This window comes from Malaya genurostris, chromosome 3, assembly GCF_030247185.1.
Source record: "Malaya genurostris strain Urasoe2022 chromosome 3, Malgen_1.1, whole genome shotgun sequence".
Lineage (NCBI taxonomy): Eukaryota > Metazoa > Arthropoda > Insecta > Diptera > Culicidae > Malaya > Malaya genurostris.
In genome coordinates this window covers 154,040,803-154,062,879 of record NC_080572.1, presented here as the reverse complement: position 1 = coordinate 154,062,879, position 22,077 = coordinate 154,040,803, and the positions used below count along the sequence as shown (strand labels likewise).

Here is a 22,077-nt window from a genome sequence, read left to right as displayed (position 1 = left end):
CATATTTCCGATGGCATGTAGCAAAAATTATGTTGATACGTTAGATGCAACAAGAGATATTCACGATCAAAAACTTATCACTTTCTCAAAGGGTAAATTTTGAAATCGTAAAGTAAGTCGTATTCACGGCAAAAAGTTCTAGCTATTGGAAGGAATGCCGTTACGAGGGTATTCAGTAATCCCGATGGTGGTTGTCAAACGAAGCCAACTGAATTATTGTCATTTTTGTGCCAGTTCCTGGATTGGTCGCTGAATTTGAAAAATCAAGAGGCCCAGAATTTGGTTTTAAATTTGGCTTTTTAGATTCTACACGAAGATCTTTTTTTGAAGGTTTGGGGAGCACTTCTTCCTCTTAACAGACCCTTGAGGTGTAACAAACGATGTACTTTCACTATTTCCATCAGAATCGGATTCCTCTGACTCTAGATTTGAAAACGTGTTTTCTGTTTCGAGAGGGAGGACATCAATGACAGGTTTAAGAATTACTGCATATGTGCGCTTAGACCGTGGTTTTAAAGAGAGCTTCATTTTATCTTCACGCAGCTTAAATGAAGCGCATGATGAAAGATTATGAGCATTCTTCCCATAATAAACAGGGTTTTCAATATCTTTATCGCAAAGATTATCCTTATGGGGCCCTTCACATCGAATGCATTTAAGCTTATTGCTACAATAAGTAGGTGCATGCTTGATTTTTTTGTCGTGAATACGACTTACTTTACTATGGGGCGCCTTTTCAAAATTTACCCTCTGAGAGAGTGATAAGTTTTTGATCGTGAATATCTCATGTTATATCTAATGAATCAACATAATTCTTGCTACACGCCATCGGAAATATGATCACAATTTTATAATAAAATTTTCAGTTCTGTGACATATTCTCAAATAGTTCAAAATTAAACTTTTCTGAAATGTTTGGTATAAACGAGTATCATAGAAGATAATTCATAAGGCGCGTTTGCCTTTCTCGTATTTTGAAAGCTCATAGCTCAGTGATCTGTAGAAGGATTTATATAATCTAACTACCAATAGATAAGGCACTTCGGTGCAGAAGCATATCGGTGCGGAGCACAAGGAAGAAGGAGACAAGACAACTCGGTCTTTCCACTGCCATACAACACGCAGGTATACACCGGTGACCTGCGCTGGTTACAGCTGGCGAAGACAAAAGTAAATCGGAAATCGAGTGGTGCTTGATGTCAGGTAGCAGTAGCATCACATCCAACAATCAGCATCCAACAAGAACATCTAGAGCAACGAGAATCTACACGGCAGTGCAACGGAGATAGACAACAATTTCAAGGTAGAAGTTTTTTCTTTTCCTTTTGATTGAGTACTGTGTAGTGTTGGTTTCATTTTTTTATTTAAAGTTTGAATAAAAATTTTAATGTGATGGATGAATCCATGGACGTAAATCCTAGCATGAATCCGATACCCCCACGAACGAAAAAATATCAGGAGAGCTCTTCTGGGCCTTGGATAGTCTTTTTTAGACGTATATCAAAGCCATTAAACATTTTACAAATTAATAAAGGTTTGACATCACGATACTCTTCAATCAAAGAGATCATAAAAGTAAATAACGATAAAATTCGTGTTGTGGTAAATAATTTGAAACACGCGAATGATATTGTCTCTTCTGAACATTTCATTAAAGAGTATAAAGTTTACATACCCTCCAAAGATGTCGAAATTGACGGTGTTGTTACCGAAGCGAGTCTTTCGGTAGATGATTTACTCAAGCATGGTGTTGGTCGTTTCAAGAACTCTATGCTTGAGGGTGTGAAAATACTGGAGTGCAAACAACTGTACTCAGTAGTTCATGAAGAGGGAAAGAAAGTTTATCGCCCATCAGACTCGTTTCGAGTGACATTTGCCGGGTCTGCGTTGCCGTCCCATGTCTATGTCGATAAAATTCGCCTCCCTGTTCGGCTTTTTGTTCCAAATGTAATGAATTGTACGAACTGCAAAAAATTCCGCCACACAGCTACTTACTGTAGTAATAAACCAAAATGTATTAAGTGTGAAGGGCCTCATAAAGATAATGATTGCAACAAGGAAATTGAAAAATGTGTTTATTGTGGAGAAAGTCCTCATGAGGATATTTCAGTATGCACTGCATTTAAAGTACACAAAGACAAAATTAGGCTTTCTTTAAAAGCACGGTCTAAGCGCACATATGCAGAAATGCTTAAAACGGTCATTGATGTCCCCCCTTTGGAAACCGAAAACGGGTTTTCAAATCTAGAGGAACCAGAGGACTCTGACTCTGACGAAAATAGTGAAGGTAATTCGTTTATCACTACCCAAGGGTCAGTTAAGAGAAAGAAGTCTTCTTCCAAATTACCAAAAAAGACACCTAAAATTTCATCTTCAAAAAAAGATCCCCGTGTTAAACAAAAAAAGTCAAAACCAAAGACAGTGCCTCCTGGTTTGTCAAATTCACAAACCAATCCAGGATCTAGCACAGAAAAAGGTAATAATCCTGTGGGCTCTATTTCACAGCCACCAACAGGATTACTGAAGTTTTCGGAAATTGTTGAATGGATTTTCTCAGCATTCAATATATCTGAACCCTTAAAGACCCTCATAATGGCATTCCTTCCAATAGCTAGAAATTTTTTGAAGCAGTTATCAGCTCAATGGCCAATTGTCTCAGGTTTTGTATCTTTTGATGGATAATTTATCACCCACCGCAAATGATACAATCACTGTCCTGCAGTGGAATTGTCGAAGTATCATGCCAAAACTTGATTCATTTAAAATTTTATTGCATAGCCAAAAATGTGATGTATTTGCTTTATGCGAAACATGGCTTACTTCAAACATAGCTTTAAATTTTAATGATTTTAACATTATACGTCCCGATAGAGACTCTCCGTATGGTGGAGTGCTTTTGGGAATTAAGAAATGCTATTCCTTTTATAGATTAAACATCCCTTCAACTTCTAGTATAGAAGTTATTGCTTGCCAAATAAACATTAAAGGCAAAGATATTTGCATAGCTTCGGTTTATATTCCTCCAAAAGCACAAGTTGGACAGCGACAGCTTAATGAAATGGTTGAAGCCCTTCCTGCTCCACGATTGATTCTGGGGGATTTAAATTCGCACGGAATGATGTGGGGTTCCGTTTACAATGATAGCAGATCATCTTTAATACAAAACATTTGTGACAATTTTAGCATGACGGTATTAAATATGGGTAGCATGACACGGATCCCAAGACCTCCTGCACGCCCAAGTGCAATAGATCTATCTCTTTGCTCAACATCAATTCGACTAGATTGCACCTGGAAAATATTGCCTGATTTACACGGTAGCGATCATTTACCAATCATCATCTCAATTAGCAATAGCAATTGCATTGCTACTTCAGCTAGTATTCCATATGATTTGACAAAAAATATCGACTGGATCAAATATCAAAGTAGTATCTCTAGTATTTTGAATTCAATGGAAGAGCTCCCTCCACTTGAAGAATATGACTTCCTCATTTGTTCGATTCTGGAGGCAGCAGAACAATCCCAAACTAAACGCTTTCCTGGGCCAACGACTATCAGAAGGCCTCCCAACCCCTGGTGGGACAAAGAGTGCTCAGAGGCTAAACTCGCAAAACAAAATGCTTGCAAGACGTTTCTAAAACGGGGAGGAGGAACTCCTCAGAATTTTGAAAAACTTATGGTTTTAGAAACCAAGTACAAGAGCATACTTCGAGCCAAAAAATGTAGCTATTGGAGAAATTTTGTCGAAGGTTTGTCAAGAGAAACCTCAATGAGCACTCTTTGGAACACGGCCAGACGAATGAGGAATCGTAACGTGGGCAATGAGAGTGATGAATACTCGAACCGATGGATATTTGACTTTGCTAGGAAAGTTTGCCCAGATTCTGTTCCTACGCAGAGCATTATAAGGGAATCTCCTCCAAATAATGGTTTTATTAATAACCCATTTTCAATGATGGAATTTTCTATAGCACTCTTGTCTTGTAACAATAACGCTCCTGGGTTGGACAGAATTAAATTCAACTTGGTGAAGAATCTGCCCGTCCTCGCAAAAAGACGTTTGTTGGAATTGTTCAACAAGTTTCTTGAGCAAAGTATTGTTCCACCTGACTGGAGACAAGTGAAAGTTATCGCCATTCAAAAGCCGGGGAAACCAGCTTCCAATCACAACTCATATAGACCCATTGCGATGTTGTCCTGCATCAGAAAATTGTTCGAAAAAATTATTCTACGACGTCTCGACACTTGGGTCGAGACGAACGGTTTGTTGTCAGATACTCAGTTTGGCTTCCATAGAAATAAAGGGACGAATGATTGCCTTGCATTACTTTCGTCTGACATCCAAATTGCCTTCGCTCAAAAGCAACAAATGGCATCTGTATTTTTAGACATTAAAGGAGCATTTGATTCAGTTTCCATTGATGTTCTTTCAGACAAGCTCCACCAACATGGACTCCCAGCGGTTATAAATAATTATTTGCACAACCTTTTGTCAGAGAAACGCATGCATTTTTCATATGGCGATTTGACAACATTCAGAATTAGCTACATGGGTCTACCGCAAGGCTCATGCCTCAGTCCGCTCCTTTATAATTTTTACGTGAATGACATTGACAGCTGTCTTGTAACCCCATGTACACTAAGACAATTGGCAGATGATGGCGTGGTTTCAGTTAATGGACCCAAAGCTATTGATCTGCATAAACCATTGCAAGATACCTTAAATAACTTGTCCGTTTGGGCTGTTCATCTTGGTATCGAATTCTCTGCGGAGAAAACAGAGTTAGTCGTCTTTTCAAGAAAGCATGATCCCGCGCAGCTTCAGCTCCATATGATGGGAAGAATGATCCAACAGGTTTTAACTTTTAAATACCTCGGGGTGTGGTTCGATTCCAAATGCAAGTGGGGAGGACACATTAGGTATCTGATAACGAAGTGCCAAAAAAGAGTAAATTTTCTTCGAACAATAACAGGATCTTGGTGGGGTGCTCATCCGCAAGATCTAATAAAATTGTATCAAACAACGATACTTTCAGTGATGGAATATGGATGCGTTTGTTTTCGTTCCGCTGCAAACTCTCATATTATCAAACTTGAGCGAATTCAGTACCGTTGTTTGCGAATTGCCTTAGGCTGCATGCATTCAACACATACAATGAGTCTTGAAGTTCTGGCGTTCTTCCATTAAAAGATCGATTTTGGGAGCTTTCATCACGCCTGCTAATAAGATGTGAGGTGCTGAATCCCATGGTAATTAATAATTTCGAACGACTAGTCGAGCTTCGATCTCAAACAAAATTCATGACAGTATATTTTAACCATATGTCACAGGAAATCAACCCTGCAAAATATATTCCTATCCGTGTCAGCATCCTAAGTGCCCCTGACTAAACTTTATTTTTCGATACATCCATGCAGCGCGAAGTGCGTGGAATCCCGGATCATCTACGCTCGACGGAAATCCCAAAAATATTTTCAAGTAAGTTCAGGCATATTGACTCTGAGAAAATGTTTTACACGGACGGATCGCGAATTGAAGAAGCGACAGGGTTTGGTATGTTCAACAATAATGTTTCGGCCTCATTTAGGCTTCAAGAACCTGCATCTGTTTATATAGCAGAGCTAGCAGCAGTTCATTATAGTTTGAGTGTAATCGTCACATTATCTCCAAACCATTATTTCCTCTTCACAGATAGTCTGAGTGCAATTGAAGCCATTCGCTCAAACATGACTGGCAAGACTGAACCGTTTTTCCTGGGCAAAATAAAACAGTGCCTGAACGACATATTGAACAATAATTATCTAATCACTATAGTCTGGGTCCCGGCTCATTGCTCCATTCCTGGCAATGAAAGAGCCGATATTTTAGCCAAACGTGGTGCTATTGAGGGTGAAATTTATGAGCGACCGATTGCTTTCAACGAATTCTATAGCTCGTCTCGCCAAAGAACACTTGCCAGCTGGCAAGCTTCTTGGGATAGAGATGATCTGGGTCGGTGGATGCACTCAATTATTCCGAAAATATCGACAAAGGCATGGTTCAGGGGACTGGATGTGAGTAGGGATTTCATTCGTGTGATGTCCAGACTCATGTCCAATCACCACACGTTAGATGCACATCTCCTTCGAATTGGGCTCTCCGAGACTAATCATTGTGCTTGCGGAGAAGGTTATCGGGATATTGATCATGTCGTTTGGACATGCGTGGAGTATCGTGATGTCACATCTCAACTAATAAATTCTTTGCGTACCCAAGGTAGACTATCCAATATCCCAGTTCGAGACATTCTTGCTTGTCGTAACCTTTCATACATGAAACTTATTTATCATTTCATAAAGAAAATTGGAGTTTCAATTTAATAAAGGCCCCTTTTAAGACTTAGCTCTGATCCCAGCTGTGTCCATGAGTTCAACCAATAACTAAATTAGAATAAAAATTATGTAATGATACAAACAAACTCGAAACAGTTTATGAAATTATCAACAAAATGTCTGAAAATAACAGCTTATTTTATAATTTATAGAAGGTAATCGTTTGGTTCAAATAATATTTCTGAGTAGATTTCATAATTAATGACGAGTTACCTAAGATGATATTTGAGCTATAAGAGAATATGTTTTAATAAATTCGAAACGTTGTGACTATGTTAGAATTAAATTAGGATAAGAATATTATGTAAAAGTGATGCTACGGCGAAGAAAAACTTATGTAAACTGCCTTAAGAAATAAACGTATTTATGAAAAAAAAAAAAACTACCAATAGAATCGAAAATTTTTAACTTGAACGTGTATTGCAACAACATTGAAGTTTTTCAATAGTACACTATTGAAAAACCTGTTTGATTTAACCCATGAAAGTACCAGCCAATCAGAACGCGAGATGTCTGAATCTATACAAGAGCATTCATATAAAAGTTGAGTGGTTCATTTTTCCTACCATTTGTTGAGCAACTGTTCCCGAAACAAGACACGCGAGAGCAACATCGAGGACCTGTCGTCTCACTGTTTCCCGATCTGAATGCACGAGACACCGTCTGCACAATGACACCGAAAATCGGTAAAAAAGGCAGCCAAAAAGTGCAGCAAGGCCCATTGCTGAAACAAGACACACACGAGAACCATATCAGATCTCAATATTTCCTACCAAAAGATTCATCAAGATGGAAGCTAATTCAATTTACACCGTCACTAACACATTCAATTACGAACGGCAATGCGAAAGCGAAAGTGATGATTTTGAACACATCTTTATACTAGTATACAAAACAGAAACAGAGTTGAACAAATGAAAGAGATGAACAAATGTTTCCACTTGATTTGCGCATTCTACTTTCCAGGCGTATCAGAACTGGCTAAACTTAAAGCAATCCTAAATATTTCTTTATCACAGTGATGTGGTCATCCTGAAAAGGACGGGGTTTTCAACTCCTCATCGTTGCGGATGGCCAGCTGCAGATGGCGAGGGATGATTTTCGTTTTCTTGTTGTCACGAGCAGCATTACCGGCCAATTCCAACACTTTGGCAGCCAAGTACTCCATCACTGCCGCCAGATAGACCGATGCACCGGCACCGACACGCTCTGCGTAGTTTCCCTTTCGGAGCAGACGATGGATTTTGCCAACTGGGAACTGCAGACCAGCACGGTTCGAGCGAGACTTTGCCTTGCCCTTAACTCTTCCTCCCGTGAGCGTATTTCTGCGTGAAAATTCCACAAGATGCTGTTAACTGCTCGATAGCCAATTCAGTATTACTGGCTGCTGCTATACTAACTCTCTCTTTTATATCGTCTCACTGTTTCCCGTTCTGCGAAGGGGAGGTCCCTACACCCTTACCAGTAGCAGGTATAAAAGGAAATGTGATGTGAGAAATAGCGTCATTTAAGTTAAAGCAGCTGCTCTGAACGTACGAGACACCGTCAGCTAGATGGCAAAAACCGAAAAAAGGCAGATTTGTACCGTCACTAACACATTCAATTACGAACGGCAATGCGAAAGCGAATGTGATGATGTTGAACACATCTTTATACTAGTATGGGGTCGTGTGAAAATATGCCATGCGATACAGGGTTGCCATATATACAGGTTAATCTATATTTTATTTACACATACATATATGTACAGATTAATCTGTATTATTATTATTATTATTATTATTATCATTATTATTACTATCATTATTATTATTAAAATGACTTTTATACCGAAGATCGTTGATACATTTCAGACCAGGCCATTGCAATTGTTTCGTACTGAAATTTCGAGAAGAATCAGATCTTCGAACTTCATAGCTTCAATAAAAATAAACTACAAATTTGTCGTACCTAGCCTCCTATATTGGCAAATTAGAAAGGAATTGTTTCAAGTTTGGAATATATAGCTGTAGAATAGTAGCTGTTTAATGTTACTAATCTGTACTTTAATGTAGGTGCATCGCTTCAAACTCTATTAGTGAAAAAGGGGAAAGCTTGCACAATTCATACAATCAATCAACTAACTGATATTTGGAAAAGTGATGGGAGCCTAACAGTTTTTTCGTATTCACGACATCCAGTTATGTCTGACATTACCCACCCGCCTTTTTTGCAGTTCGTGTAATTCATAATATGCGAAACGAAAAGCCGAACAGGAAGACGAATGTAATCGATGTAGACATGGTTAGACAACGCAGTTCCGGCAAATGTAACTAGAACCGAATCTGAGGGACGATAAGACTTGTTTTCATCATAAAAAGATGCTGAGTAAAATTGCTTGCACTCGAGTATCTTAATTCCGTCAAGCATGGAGTTTTTGAAACGAACAACTCCATTTTTGCCTTTCTCATATAGAAAGGTTAGGCAATCACTCGAAAAACCGACTAGTGAAAACTAGTGTCATACACCATTCGACTCAGTTCATCGAGCTGAGCAATGTGTGTATGTATGTATGTGTGTATGTGTCAAATAATCTCACTAGGTTCTCTCGGATCGGCTGAACCGATTTCGACAAACTTAGATTCAAATGAAAGGTCTCGTGGTCCCATACAGAATTCCTGAATTTCATCTGGATCCGACTTCCGGTTCCGGAGTTATAGGGTGAAGTGTGTTACATATTGTACACCGTCACTTAAACCGGCGAAACAAAATACGTAAAAAAATTTCTAAACTGGTCTCAAAACTACACAAATCGATAGTTATTATCAGTAGGCAACTAAACAAACCGATTCCGGCTATCCTGGTTCCCGGAATCCAGTTCCGGAAGTACCGGAAATAATTGTCATATATACCAAAGTGGATCTCATTCACTTTTCTCAGCAATTTTTTGACCGATTTCCACAAACTGAGATTCAAATGAAAGGTCTACCGGTCCCATACGGAATTCCTGAATTTCATCCGGATCCGACTTCCGGTTCCGGAGTTATAGGGTGAAGTGTGTCACATATTGTACACCGTCACTTAAACCGGCAAAACTAAAAACGTAAAAAAAATTCTACAATGAACCCATAACCGTTATTCTCAATCTTAGGGTCAATTTAAAGGTCTAATGGTACTACCAAAAAATACTGCATATTTTCGGATGCAACAAACATTTGAATCGTAATTAAGAGTGCGTACTAGTAGAGTTTGTATGTCATGTAAGTTTGTGACCGTACGAACCGACTTTGATTACACCAGCTCTCGGGTTCCGGTGCCGGAAGTGCATATAAAACAACAAGGCCATTGATGTGGAACAAGGTAAATAAAATTTCTAATCATCGACATTTTCAATCAAACAGTTCAATCAATCATCACACTTTTGAATCTGCAATTGCACGAGAGTATGCTTAGGTTGATTTTTATTGGGAATCAACACCGAACACACGAAACCAGAATATAGACTCTATTTGTCTTGATTTGTATTTGTTTTGTAGCCGACGAAATTACACCAATAGCCCAAATGTATGCAATTATATGTTTTTACATGCTTGCGATACGGATATCGATATTTAAGCTTCACTTCGCCACGCTTGTGTTCAGGTTTTGTATGCAAGCAATTATTTTTATAGCGTTTCTGTACCATTACTACCATTCTGCGATTTCGGTTGAAGCGATAAACTTTTTCTCATTATCAATCGAGTTTATCTTATATAAATTAGAAATTTATCTTATGCCCTCAAAATTTACCCTGGGGTAGTTGTCAATTTCTCAGGCGAAATGAGATAACATGGAATTTCATCCGATCTTGCATGATACAAGATCTGAGCATACCAAGGCCATCGTCCAAGTACCATGCGCGCGGGTGGTTTTAGGAAATTTTCGATGAAAATTTTGAAAAACTTGACAAAACCAAAAACATACAGACCTTTGAAATACTTTTATCTATCTACAGGGTGAAAATGGCTGGAAAATTCGCAGGATTTTTCGAGTCTTATCAAAAATAGCACTGAAAAAATGAGCTTTTTTTGTAATTTTTCACAATTATTTGAAAAAATAATTCGATGGAATGAAATTTTTTTTTTCAAAAAAACCTTATGCTGGCAACAAGGATTAACTTCGGAAACATTTTTGGAAAACCTTTTCACGCTTTTCCTGGAAAATCAACGAATTTCATATAACCGATTTCGTGGAAATTTTTGAAATTCGTGGATTTTCTATAAAAATCGTGAAAGGTTTTCCAAAAATGTGTCCGAATGTAATCTGTGTATCCATCATAAGGTTTATTTGCCCCTCCTTGCAGCGATCGTATCTATCGATGGCTGAAATACCTACAGAAATCGAGAATATGATCACTATACTGCAGTGGAATTGCAGAAGTATCATCCCAAAATTAGATTCTTTCAAATTTTTGATAAATTCGCGTAACTGCGACGTATTTTCATTGTGTGAAACATGGCTCACTTCAAATATAAACTTTGACTTCCACAATTTCAACATTATACGCCTGGATCGAGGAGACTCCTATGGAGGGGTTCTTTTAGGGATCAAAAAGTGCTATTCGTTTTATAGAATTAACCTCCCCTCGATCCCGGGCATTGAAGTTGTTGCTTGCCAAATCAGAATTAGAGGCAAAGATCTTTGTATAGCTTCTATCTATATACCTCCCAGAGTCTCGATAGGGCATCGACGACTGGCAGACATCATTGAGCTTCTTCCCACCCCGCGGTTAGTTTTAGGAGACTTTAACTCGCATGGTACGGGGTGGGGCTGCCTATATGATGATAACCGTTCTTCGTTAATTTATGATCTGTGCGACAACTTCAATATGACAATTTTAAATACGGGTGAAATGACACGCAATCCAAGACCGCCAGGCCGCTCTAGTGCGCTGGACTTATCCCTTTGCTCGACATCACTACAGCTAGATTGCAAGTGGAAGGTAATCCCTGATCCCCACGGTAGTGATCACTTGCCGATTTTGGTTTCAATATCCACTGGTGCACAAACACCGACATCAGTCGATATGACATATGATCTCACGAAAAACATCGACTGGAGTTCCTACTCGACCGCGATATCCCAAGCTCTCGACACGAAACAACCAGATTCGCTAGAAGAAGAATACAAATCCCTAGCTGACTTGATCCTCAACGCCGCGATTCAAGCCCAGACCAAACGAGTACCCAAAACTACAATCACTACGCGACCCTCAACCCCATGGTGGGATAAAGAGTGCTCGGAAATATATAAAACAAAATCATCCGCGTATAAAAAATTCGGGAACAGTGGCAAGCGCGAAGACTACGAGAAATATGCATCATTAGAAAAGACCCTGAAAAATCTGATTAAAGCAAAAAAAAAAAGGTTACTGGCGTCGGTTCGTCAATGGCCTATCTAGGGAAACATCGATGACCACTCTGTGGAATACAGCCCGTCGTATGAGAAATGCAACCACTAATAACGAATCCGTAGAATATTAAAATCGCTGGATATTTGACTTCGCCAAGAAAGTTTGCCCGGATTTTGTTCGCGAATCGAATGTCTATCGCGTCGCGTCCTCTCGATACAGTGAAAACGATTCCCCCTTTACGATGACGGAGTTTTCTCTAGCCCTCTTATCGTGCAACAACAATGCCCCAGGGTGTGATAAAATTAAATTCAACTTGCTTAAAAATCTTCCCGATATCGCGAAAAAACGTCTGTTAAACTTGTTCAACAAGTTCGTCGAACAGAACTTTGTTCCTCAAGACTGGAGACAAGTGAGGGTTATCGCTATTCAGAAACCGGACAAACCAGCCTCCAACCACAACTCGTATCGGCCGATTTCAATGCTTTCCTGTATTCGGAAACTGCTGGAAAAAATGATTCTGTTTCGTCTCGATGAATGGATGGAAACAAGTGGCTTGCTTTCAGATACACAATTTGGCTTCCGTAAAGGCAAAGGAACGAACGATTGCCTTGCGCTGCTTTCTACAGAAATTCAAATGGCATTCGCTCACAAGAAGCAAATGGCATCAGTATTCTTGGACATAAAGGGGGCTTTTGATTCAGTTTCCATAAAAATTCTCTCGGAGAAGCTGCACAAGCATGGTCTTTCCCCACATTTGAACAATTTTTTGCACAACTTATTATCGGAAAAGCACATGTTTTTTACACATGAAGACTTGACGACCTCACGAATTAGTTACATGGGCCTTCCCCAGGGCTCATGCCTCAGCCCCCTTCTTTATAACTTTTACGTCAATGACATCGATGAATGTCTTGAAAATTCTTGCACGTTAAGGCAACTTGCAGATGATGGCGTGGTGTCTATTACAGGATCCAAGTCTACCGACCTGCAAGGACCATTACAAACTACCTTAGACGCTTTGTCTACATGGGCTCTACAGCTAGGTATCGAATTCTCCACGGAGAAAACTGAGTTGGTAGTATTTTCCAGGAAGCGTGAACCTGCACAACTACAGCTTCAACTAATGGGTCAAACCATAGCTCAGGCCTTCACATTCAAATACCTCGGAGTCTGGTTCGATTCCAAAGGTACCTGGGGATGTCACATTAGGTATCTGAAACGAAAATGCCAAAAAAGAATCAACTTTCTCCGTACAGTGACCGGGACTTGGTGGGGAGCTCACCCAACAGATCTTATAAGGCTGTACCAAACAACGATATTGTCAGTGATGGAGTATGGATGTTTCTGTTTCCGTTCAGCCGCGAAGATACACTTTATCAAGCTGGAGAGAGTCCAGTATCGTTGCTTGCGTATTGCCTTGGGTTGTATGCAGTCGACTCATACGGGGAGTCTCGAGGTACTAGCGGGAATTCTACCGCTGAAAAACCGTTTGTGGGATCTCTCATATCGACAACTCATTCGATGTAGCGTCTTAAACCCGTTGGTTATCGATAACTTTGAACGGCTAGTCGAGCTTAATTCTCAGACCCGATTTATGACATTGTACTTTGATTTCATGTCACGTAACAATTATTCTTCTTCATATAATCCTCACAGTGTTCGTTTCTATGATACTTCTAATTCTACGGTGTTTTTCGACACATCCATGAAAGAAGATATTTATGGAATCCCGGATCACGTATGCCCTCAAGTGATCCCAAATATTTTTAATGACAAATTTAGAGAAGTCGACTGTAATAAAATGTTTTACACTGACGGATCACATCTCGACGGGTCCACTGGCTTCGGTATTTTTAATGAAAATTTCACCGCCTCCTATAAACTCAGTGATCCGGCTTCAGTTTACGTCGCAGAACTAGCTGCAATTCAGTATACCCTTGAGATCATTGAAACTTTGCCCACAGACCACTACTTCATTGTATCGGACAGTCTCAGCTCTATCGAGGCTCTTCGCTCAGTGAAGCCTGGAAAGTACTCGCCGTATTTCCTGGGGAAAATACGGGAACAACTGAGTGCTTTATCTGAAAAATCATATCGGATTACCTTGGTTTGGGTCCCATCACATTGTTCCGTAAGGGGCAATGAGATGGCGGACTCACTGGCCAAGGTGGGCGCACTACAAGGTGAAACCTATGAAAGACCAATCTGCTTCAATGAATTTTTCAGTCGTTCTCGTCAAGAGGCACTCGTCAGCTGGCAAACCTCCTGGAATGATGGATATCTAGGACGGTGGTTACATTCCATTATACCGCAGGTATCGACGAAAGCTTGGTTCCGAGGGTTGGACGTGAACCGGGACTTTATTCGCACAATGTCAAGACTTATGTCCAACCACTCTTTGCTCAAAGCGCATCTTCATCGTGTTGGCCTTAGTGAGAGTAATCATTGCGTTTGCGGAGACGGTTATCATGACATCGAGCATGTTGTTTGGGTGTGCTACGAGTATTGCGACGTCAGACTCCAGCTAATTGATTCCCTTCGGGCCCGAGGTAGACCACCTTATGTTCCAGTCCGTGACGTTTTGGCAACCCGAGATCTCCTTTACATGACCTACCTCTATAACTTCCTCAAAGCTATAAACGTGCAAATCTAGTGCCCTCTCTTTCTCTTTCTTTCTTCTACAGTGGTCCTACCCCAAATGAACTAAACACTGGTCAAGCTGAATTGCTGGAAACCATCCATAAATGACACACCGACATCAAAGTACACCAACAAAGCATCCGAGTCTAGTACAGTCTCTTCCACGTTACAATCTGGAGAACGTCAAGAACTCGGAAATGAAAAGTGTGTTAAGAAGATGCAAGCTATTAATGAATAATTTGTAGTACCAAAATATGTTCAAAATCAATACAGTATAGGTCCCACCCTCCTGACACTCCTTTACTAACTTTAGGGGAGCAGGTCGCCCCACAATACGGCTTCCACTCATATCCACCTAACAACAAGATAATCGGCCACGTTAAGCTAACGCAAATGAGCCCAATAAAAATTTTATTATTAAAAAAAAAAAAAAATAAGGTTTTTTTGAAAAAAAATATGTCATCGCATTATTTTTCCAGATAATTGTGAAAGATCACAAAAAACACTCATTCTTCAGAGCTATTTTCGATAAGACTCGGAAAAACCTCCGAATTTTACAACCATTTTCACCCTGTAGATAGATAAAAGTATTTCAAAGGTCTGTATGTTTTTGGTTTTCGCAAATTTTTCAAAATTTCCATAGAAAATTTCCTAAAACCACCCGCGCGCATGGTACTTGGACGATGGTCTTAAAGCTTCAAATCGTTTTATGGCACTTTTTGTCTTCGTGTCTAGCCACAACCTACCTCTAGCATGCTACGCGTCGAACTAAAACGTTAGCTTTTTTTTGCATAAATATCTGTTTATTAATCTTATTTTTGTGTATTACATCAACATTTTACAGTACAAGTGTTTTGACCCTTTGGCCTTTCATCTTTGTTGTTCATACGATTCGTTATTAATAATAGGTGTTTTAGTTACTCTTGTTTTACATACTAATGTTTAATCATAATATTTATTTTAATTATTAATAAAATATCTACATATTTATAACTAACCCTAACCTAACACGTACAAATTTTTGAAATATCTGTATTTCAGAGATTGAGCACCTCTCTTCTAATTTCGTGCAGTATTGTTCGAATTTTTGTTCTAGTATATCCAGGGAGGCCATCTCATGTACTTCACTAGTCCTTGTCCAAGGGGGTAGATTTAGTATCATCTTTAAGATCTTACTTTGAATGCGCTGAAGCCTAAGTTTGTGTGTTCGTGCACAGCCCCGCTAAACAGGGACTGCGTATTCAATTGCGGGGTAGATGATTTGTTTATAGACAGCCATCTGGTTCTTCAGGCACAGTTTAGATGTTCTATAAATCAGCGGATACAGAGACCCAATGAGTATGCTGCATTTTTGAACGATTTTGTCAACATGTGACCTGAATATCAGATGTCTGTTAAAGGTGGGTCCTAGATAGATAACTTCGTCGGACCATTGAATGACCTCATCACCGAATCGTATTCGGCATTCGTCTGATGGAACAAGTTTTGGAGATCTTGAATGTGGAAACAAGATGACCTGAGTTTTTGCTGCATTGATCACAATTTTCCAGCTTGTAAAATATTCAGTTAGAGTGTCCAGACCTGTCTGTAGTTTATTCTTCAGAGCATTAATGACACGACCTTTGTAAAGAATGGCAGTATCATCAGCAAATTGTGACAGAACACCACCACCCGGTAGAGGTGGGATGTCTGATGTAAAAATGATGTATAGAATGGGACCTAGGATACTTCCCTGGGGTACACCAGCAGGAATAGTAAATCTTTCTGAAACAGAATTATTCAGAGAAACCTGGAATGCTCTATCTGCAAGATAATTTTTGATAATTTTAATAAGATACATGGGAAAATTATACCGATGCAGTTTGAACACCAGGCCATCGTGCCACACATTATCGAATGCCTTTTCAATATCCAATATTGCCATGGCAGTCGTTTTGGACACTGATTTGTTTTGCTGGATGACGTTGTTAACCCTTATGAGTTGGTGGATGGTAGATCCTCCTTTCTGGAACCCAAACTGTTCTTCCAGTAATATATCCTGTTCATCTGCGAAAGCAAGAATTCGCCTTTGTATTGACTTTTCAAACAGCTGATTGGTCAACCTCAGCTACGCTATCAGCAACGGCTCTTTCATGTGGAATAATAATGTTGAGTCCTAAATTGTGAGAACACACAAACTGCTGGCCTAGCGCATTTGCCTTCTTTACTGGTGTGATTTAAGGTATTCCTTCAGCTGCGTCCTGGGGTGACATCAGAGTAGGAATAGGCTTCGGTTTTTTCTTAAGCACCTTCGTTAAGGACCAGAAGGGTTTTGAATGTGGGAGAATTTCTCGAAGCTTTTGCTGGAAGTTCCTGTTGCGAGGCGCAGATATCCTTTCCTGGATTATCCTAGTTAAGTTGTTATAAGAAGTCTTCCTATCTAGGATGCCAGTTCGTTGATACTGCCTCCGGTAGATATTTAAAGTCGGATGAGTTTTTTGGTGACATTGTCGATTTGAAGAGAGGAACTCGGCATATGTTGTACTGGAACCGTCCTATCACGAGCGACTGTGATTGAATGCTGGAAGGAAGATAGGGCCGCATCGATTTCCATCGGGGAATCAAGTGGCAAATCGATATTAATAAGTTGGTCGGCGATTTGTTGAAATTCGACCCAGTCGGTGCAAAAATAGTTCCTTCGAGGTTGAATAGGCACTGTTTCTGGTAAAGATCCCAACCTCAATATTACTGGAAAGTGGTCAGAATAGAGCTCGTTGAAGACAACCGGAGAGCTCTCTATGGCGATGTTGCTGATGGATTTATCCAAAATGGAATGAACTCCCGATCTGGAAAGTCGCGTTGGTTGATCCGGAGCGAGTATGTTGTACTGTCCAGCTTCGTAATCTTCGGCAAGTACGAATCCGTTTCGATTTTTGTTTCCGCACAGCTCATGCCGTGCGTTCAGGTCCCCAGCAATGATGAATTTGTTCTGTCGTGGAGTGAGCATAGCCAGATCTCGCTTCAATGATGCACACGTACCATCTCGAAGATTGGTTTGTTTGGGGCAGTATGCTGCAATGACGATGATGGGTCCCATCGTCGTTGTAATCTCTATTCCGATGGCTTCTATAAGTTGCAATTTGAAGGCTGACAGAAGCCTGTGCTGAATGGATCGTTTAACGGCAACGGCTTCCATCATGTCGGATAGTCCTCGAAGTACAACTTTCATAGGTTTGTTGGCGGCAATATCGTGTGTGAAGTATTCCGCTTTTGTCTGCTTCAGATAACATTCCACTCCTTTGTAGTGGTTCAAAGCCGGAATAGTTATTTTGTAGCCTTCAGTACATAAACGGATTGTTGTCTGTAGTCCTTTGATGATCAGTGTGTTGAAATCCGAGCGTAGAGTTGGTGGGAAGCCCTTCAGGTAGAAAGGCGGCATTTTTTCCTTCTTCTGCAGTTCCTCTTCGACATCAACTGGCAGATCAGCATATTGGTTTTTACTCAGCAAACGGTCGTTTACCTTTGCATCACTTGGCGTCAGACGCTTAGCATCCTTTGGATCCTTCTCGGATCTATGGCGCGTTTTACCCATAGCTTGGGTAGGTAGACAACAGCGAATAAAAAATAAAACAAAATCGAAATTAGTCGTAGTAGGTTATTCATCTTTCCACATCGAGTGTTAGATGACGAATTTTGAAACGTTAGCTATAATTTCTTTTCTATTTATAGATTCGCATGCTTCCAACAGCTGTTCTGTTTCTACGATTGACCAATCAGAGTGATGCTTTCCCATTGATATATCGCTTACTCTGTCGAACCGTCGGCTATGGCAGGGAAATCCGGTAGGACACTGCTAGCTATTAATCAGCATTTCAATGACATACAATTAACAAAACGTTACTATGAACATTCAAATCAATACGTAGAAATATTTCAAATCAAATAGTGACATAATATTAATAATTGATACAAAATGGACTGAGCTGTAATTAATCAAAACCTGACCACATTTCTACGTGTATTTTTCTTGAGTTTCTAATTTACACCCTTATATAGAAAACAAAAATGTGTTGCACATCAATAGTGAACCCACTTCGTTTTCTTAAGGATGGCCTACGCAATCAAAGCACTGTTTCATTCTGTATGTTATGCACAAACAATCTCTCGGTTTCTTTCAAAATTCGAAGAGAAAATTTTTGAATAGAATACCACAATATTATATACAAGAGAAAGGCATCATTACACCACTAGGTGGATTAAAACAGGTTTTAAGTAAGTCAACGACTGTCTGGTTTTCTTCCCTGACAACACCGTCTAGTTCCACCTCCTTCGATGGAATGTAAACTCGATATTCAATAACGAATAATTCACAGGTTACTATTTCGTGAGCCTGTTTCAAATCGTTAACTACAACTCGAATTTATCTTTATTAACTTTTGAAAAATGTGATGTCAAGTCTTTAGTAATATGCATTGAGTTCAATGGCTTTAATTTGCGCCGAACATAGACTAGATGCTATGGTATCATGTAATCTCGTACTCCATCGATCAATTTATACCAAAAAATATGTCGATACACCCTCCATGGGCAAATCTGATCTTAAAACGTTGTAAGTGCGCTAAAGGGTCTGCATTAAGGAAATTATCTAAACGGCCTTCGCTTCAATTGCGATCTCACTATCTCTACCTCAACAACCGCTATGAACGACTGAACAGAATGTTATACGATGCTCACCTCCTTCGAGTACAAAATAATCCGAGAATCAACCGTAGAAGATTTTGGAATCACGTGAACTAACAAAGGAAAGAATCAGGACTTCTTGATCAGATGTTTCTTGATGACGTCGAATCATCGGCGACACCTGATATTTGCAATGCCACAAACTATCCTTCGCAGACGGCTTCAAGCTATTTTATTCAGTTAAATGTCAAGAAGACACTATATATTTGCAGTCACAGTTAGTCTTATTCACAAACTGGTATCAGGATAATAGAATGGTCTTGAATGCATCGAAGTGTTTCGTTTTGTCGTTTACTCGTTAACGCTCGCTGATTACCTACGACTATAGCATCTCGCACAATATACTGAAACGTGAATCTTCCGTGCAAGATTTGGGTATCATTCTTGATTCCAAGCTGGACTTCCAAAGTCACATCGATTATGTGATTTCAAAGGCCTCCAAGCTCTTGGGTTTTGTCTTTCGCGTTACCAACAACTTTACTAATGTAACTGTCTTAGGGCAGTTAAGGCGTTCGACGCTAGAATATGCAGCTGTTGTCTGGGCACCTCACTATTAAATCGACATTGCACGCATCGAAGCTATCCAGCGTTAGATTTGTTTGATTCGCTCTGCGCAACTTACCTAGGAGGGATCTTCTTAGTTACAAAGATCATTGTAAGCTTATTGGTCTGAATCTGCTATTTGTTTGTAGGAAAGTATCCAGAGCCCTTTTTGTTGCTGATATATTACTACACACTTGGAAAATTTCGCAGTATTCGGTAATTTTTTACCGAATTTTCAACAGCTGAACGTTCGGTAATCAGTTCGGTAATTGAATTGATTACCGATCGTTTGGTAATTGCTGAACTGTCAAACAACTACCGTACACTGTAAACCAAATGGATCTAACAGATTGTTCGGTAATTTTTGTTTGTTTGTTTTTCTTTGGTTAAAATTCTGGATTTTCGGATTTCAAAAAACAACACATATTCACAAAAACGAATGAAGAAAATGCTTTTATTCAACGAGAAATTTTAAAAGTGTCAGATGTTCCGACTGACCGGAATTATGAGCGCCTTCCAACACACAGCACAATCCGTCGAGTTCAACAAAAATTACCCTTGAACGATTTGTGTTGGCAGCAAGTGGACAAGTGATACAAAATTATTTTCTGCCTATAAGTAAACAAAAAAGCTGTTAGTGGCTCTAATGTCTTAAAAACTTTTATCACCTGTACCTCAATCCATTCGATGAACCCTTGAACATTTTTTTCGTTTGGTTAATAAAAAGACACTCACTGAATATTTTAATTACTGTTTGACAGTTAAATTCATGACAATCAGTTTTCACAGAAGTTCGGTTATTGGAAGATAACTTTACCAAACGGACAGTATGATTTTTACCGTATTTGGCGACTATTCAGGTTTACCGTATCAATTGTGTATCTAATACAGAATTCTGTAATGAAAATTTACGTTAAACTGATCGTTCGGTGAACATTTGCATAATTGTTGTAAAATAAAACCCATGTACCGAAATATCGGTTATTTCTATAGATTACCGAAAGATCTCGTCAAAAATATTACCGAACAAGGGAATTAAATCTTAGTGTGTATCACGTATCGATTGTCCTGAGTTTCTGCAATTGATTAATAAGGACATTCATCGATGTAATATACGATTACTTTATATTTATTAACGTTTTGTTTCAAAAGCCTTTTGTTACACCAGACAAGGAACGTTTGCACTTCAACTTGAAATGTCACCTTATCTACACTGAGCTAAATTTTCTTTTTCACATTATATGATATTCTAATGATTTTACACTATTAGCATTTCCAATAATAGTTACAAGATGTGTTCAACACCATGCCAAATGTATGAGATAACCTTATGAAACATAAAACTCTTCTTAACGTTATTTTTACAGGATTTCCATATAACGAATGAAATTTCCAGTCTGAGTTAAATTGATTGGCGCGTCTTATAACCATTACTAGATATCCACACAACATACATTGGAACAATTTATGAAGCGCATATAATATTCACTTCGATTTTATTTAGATAGGTTCATATATACCATATGACCAGTTTTAAAAAAATTTATATATATATATATATATATATATATATATATATATATATATATATATATATATATATATATATATATATATATATAACTTTCAATAGAGCTCATACGAATAGCAGATAATCGCCAACTACTACTTTTCTTTGAGGATTCAAGCTTTACTAGTATTCCGTTCGGTAAGGGAGCACCTCATGATATTTGCGAAAAAGAAGTGAGATCCCAAGACTGAAAATAAAAATGAATCTTACTAGACAGATAGAGTAATGAAATGTACCGGATATATATTTCATGGTCCGTTAACGCATATCCTTGAACGAAGTTGGATGAGCTGTCTTGTCAGCGATTTAAAATTACATTGAGATGCGGAACTTCCTGAAAAAAAATGGTCTGGAGCAGTTGATGAATATCGGAGACACAACTATTTCTTCAGCTTCAAGCAGTACGATTCACGACTTCCATCGGATTTCCATATAAATTATATGGGATATTTTTATAACTTTCATTATGATAACGTCCATTTAGATTTGACGTACACATTAAATAAAGATTATAAGTTTCCATATAATTTCTATGAATTATATTCTGCATATGATTCATATGACAAATCTAGTGAATATAAATAAGATTTTCATTTCAGTGTACCTCAGTTTTTATTTATAGGAAAAGCTTGATGCTATCGGCATGAATGACTTATTAAATTGTGCAGCATTTGGATGATAGGCATTATATACAATAGAGTTGTCGTCGTTTTCTTCTCCTAAGGGGTGTGTCAATGAAACAAACTCCTAAGGGAAGTGTCAACGAAAACAAGTGTGTTGAGAATTGAGCGCGCCGTACAAAGTAGCTGACGCACATTCTGGAGTCATCGGGTTGCTTCTTGATGGCGATCGTTGTGAG

The 22,077-nt window shown here is 39.0% G+C and overlaps 1 protein-coding gene and 1 long non-coding RNA gene across 7 annotated transcripts in view; both read right to left on the bottom strand.

Moving 5' to 3' along the window:
* The window catches only part of LOC131437439 (coiled-coil domain-containing protein AGAP005037), a 993,236-nt gene that overhangs the window by 301,385 nt on the left and 669,774 nt on the right, over positions 1-22,077 (bottom strand). The window lies entirely within an intron of this gene.
* Positions 18,377-21,083, bottom strand: LOC131437441 (uncharacterized). The gene is made up of 3 exons (XR_009230763.1): positions 20,672-21,083; positions 20,323-20,543; positions 18,377-20,260 (listed from the first exon to the last, which is right to left on the bottom strand). It is a non-coding gene; the product is annotated as an uncharacterized LOC131437441 (long non-coding RNA).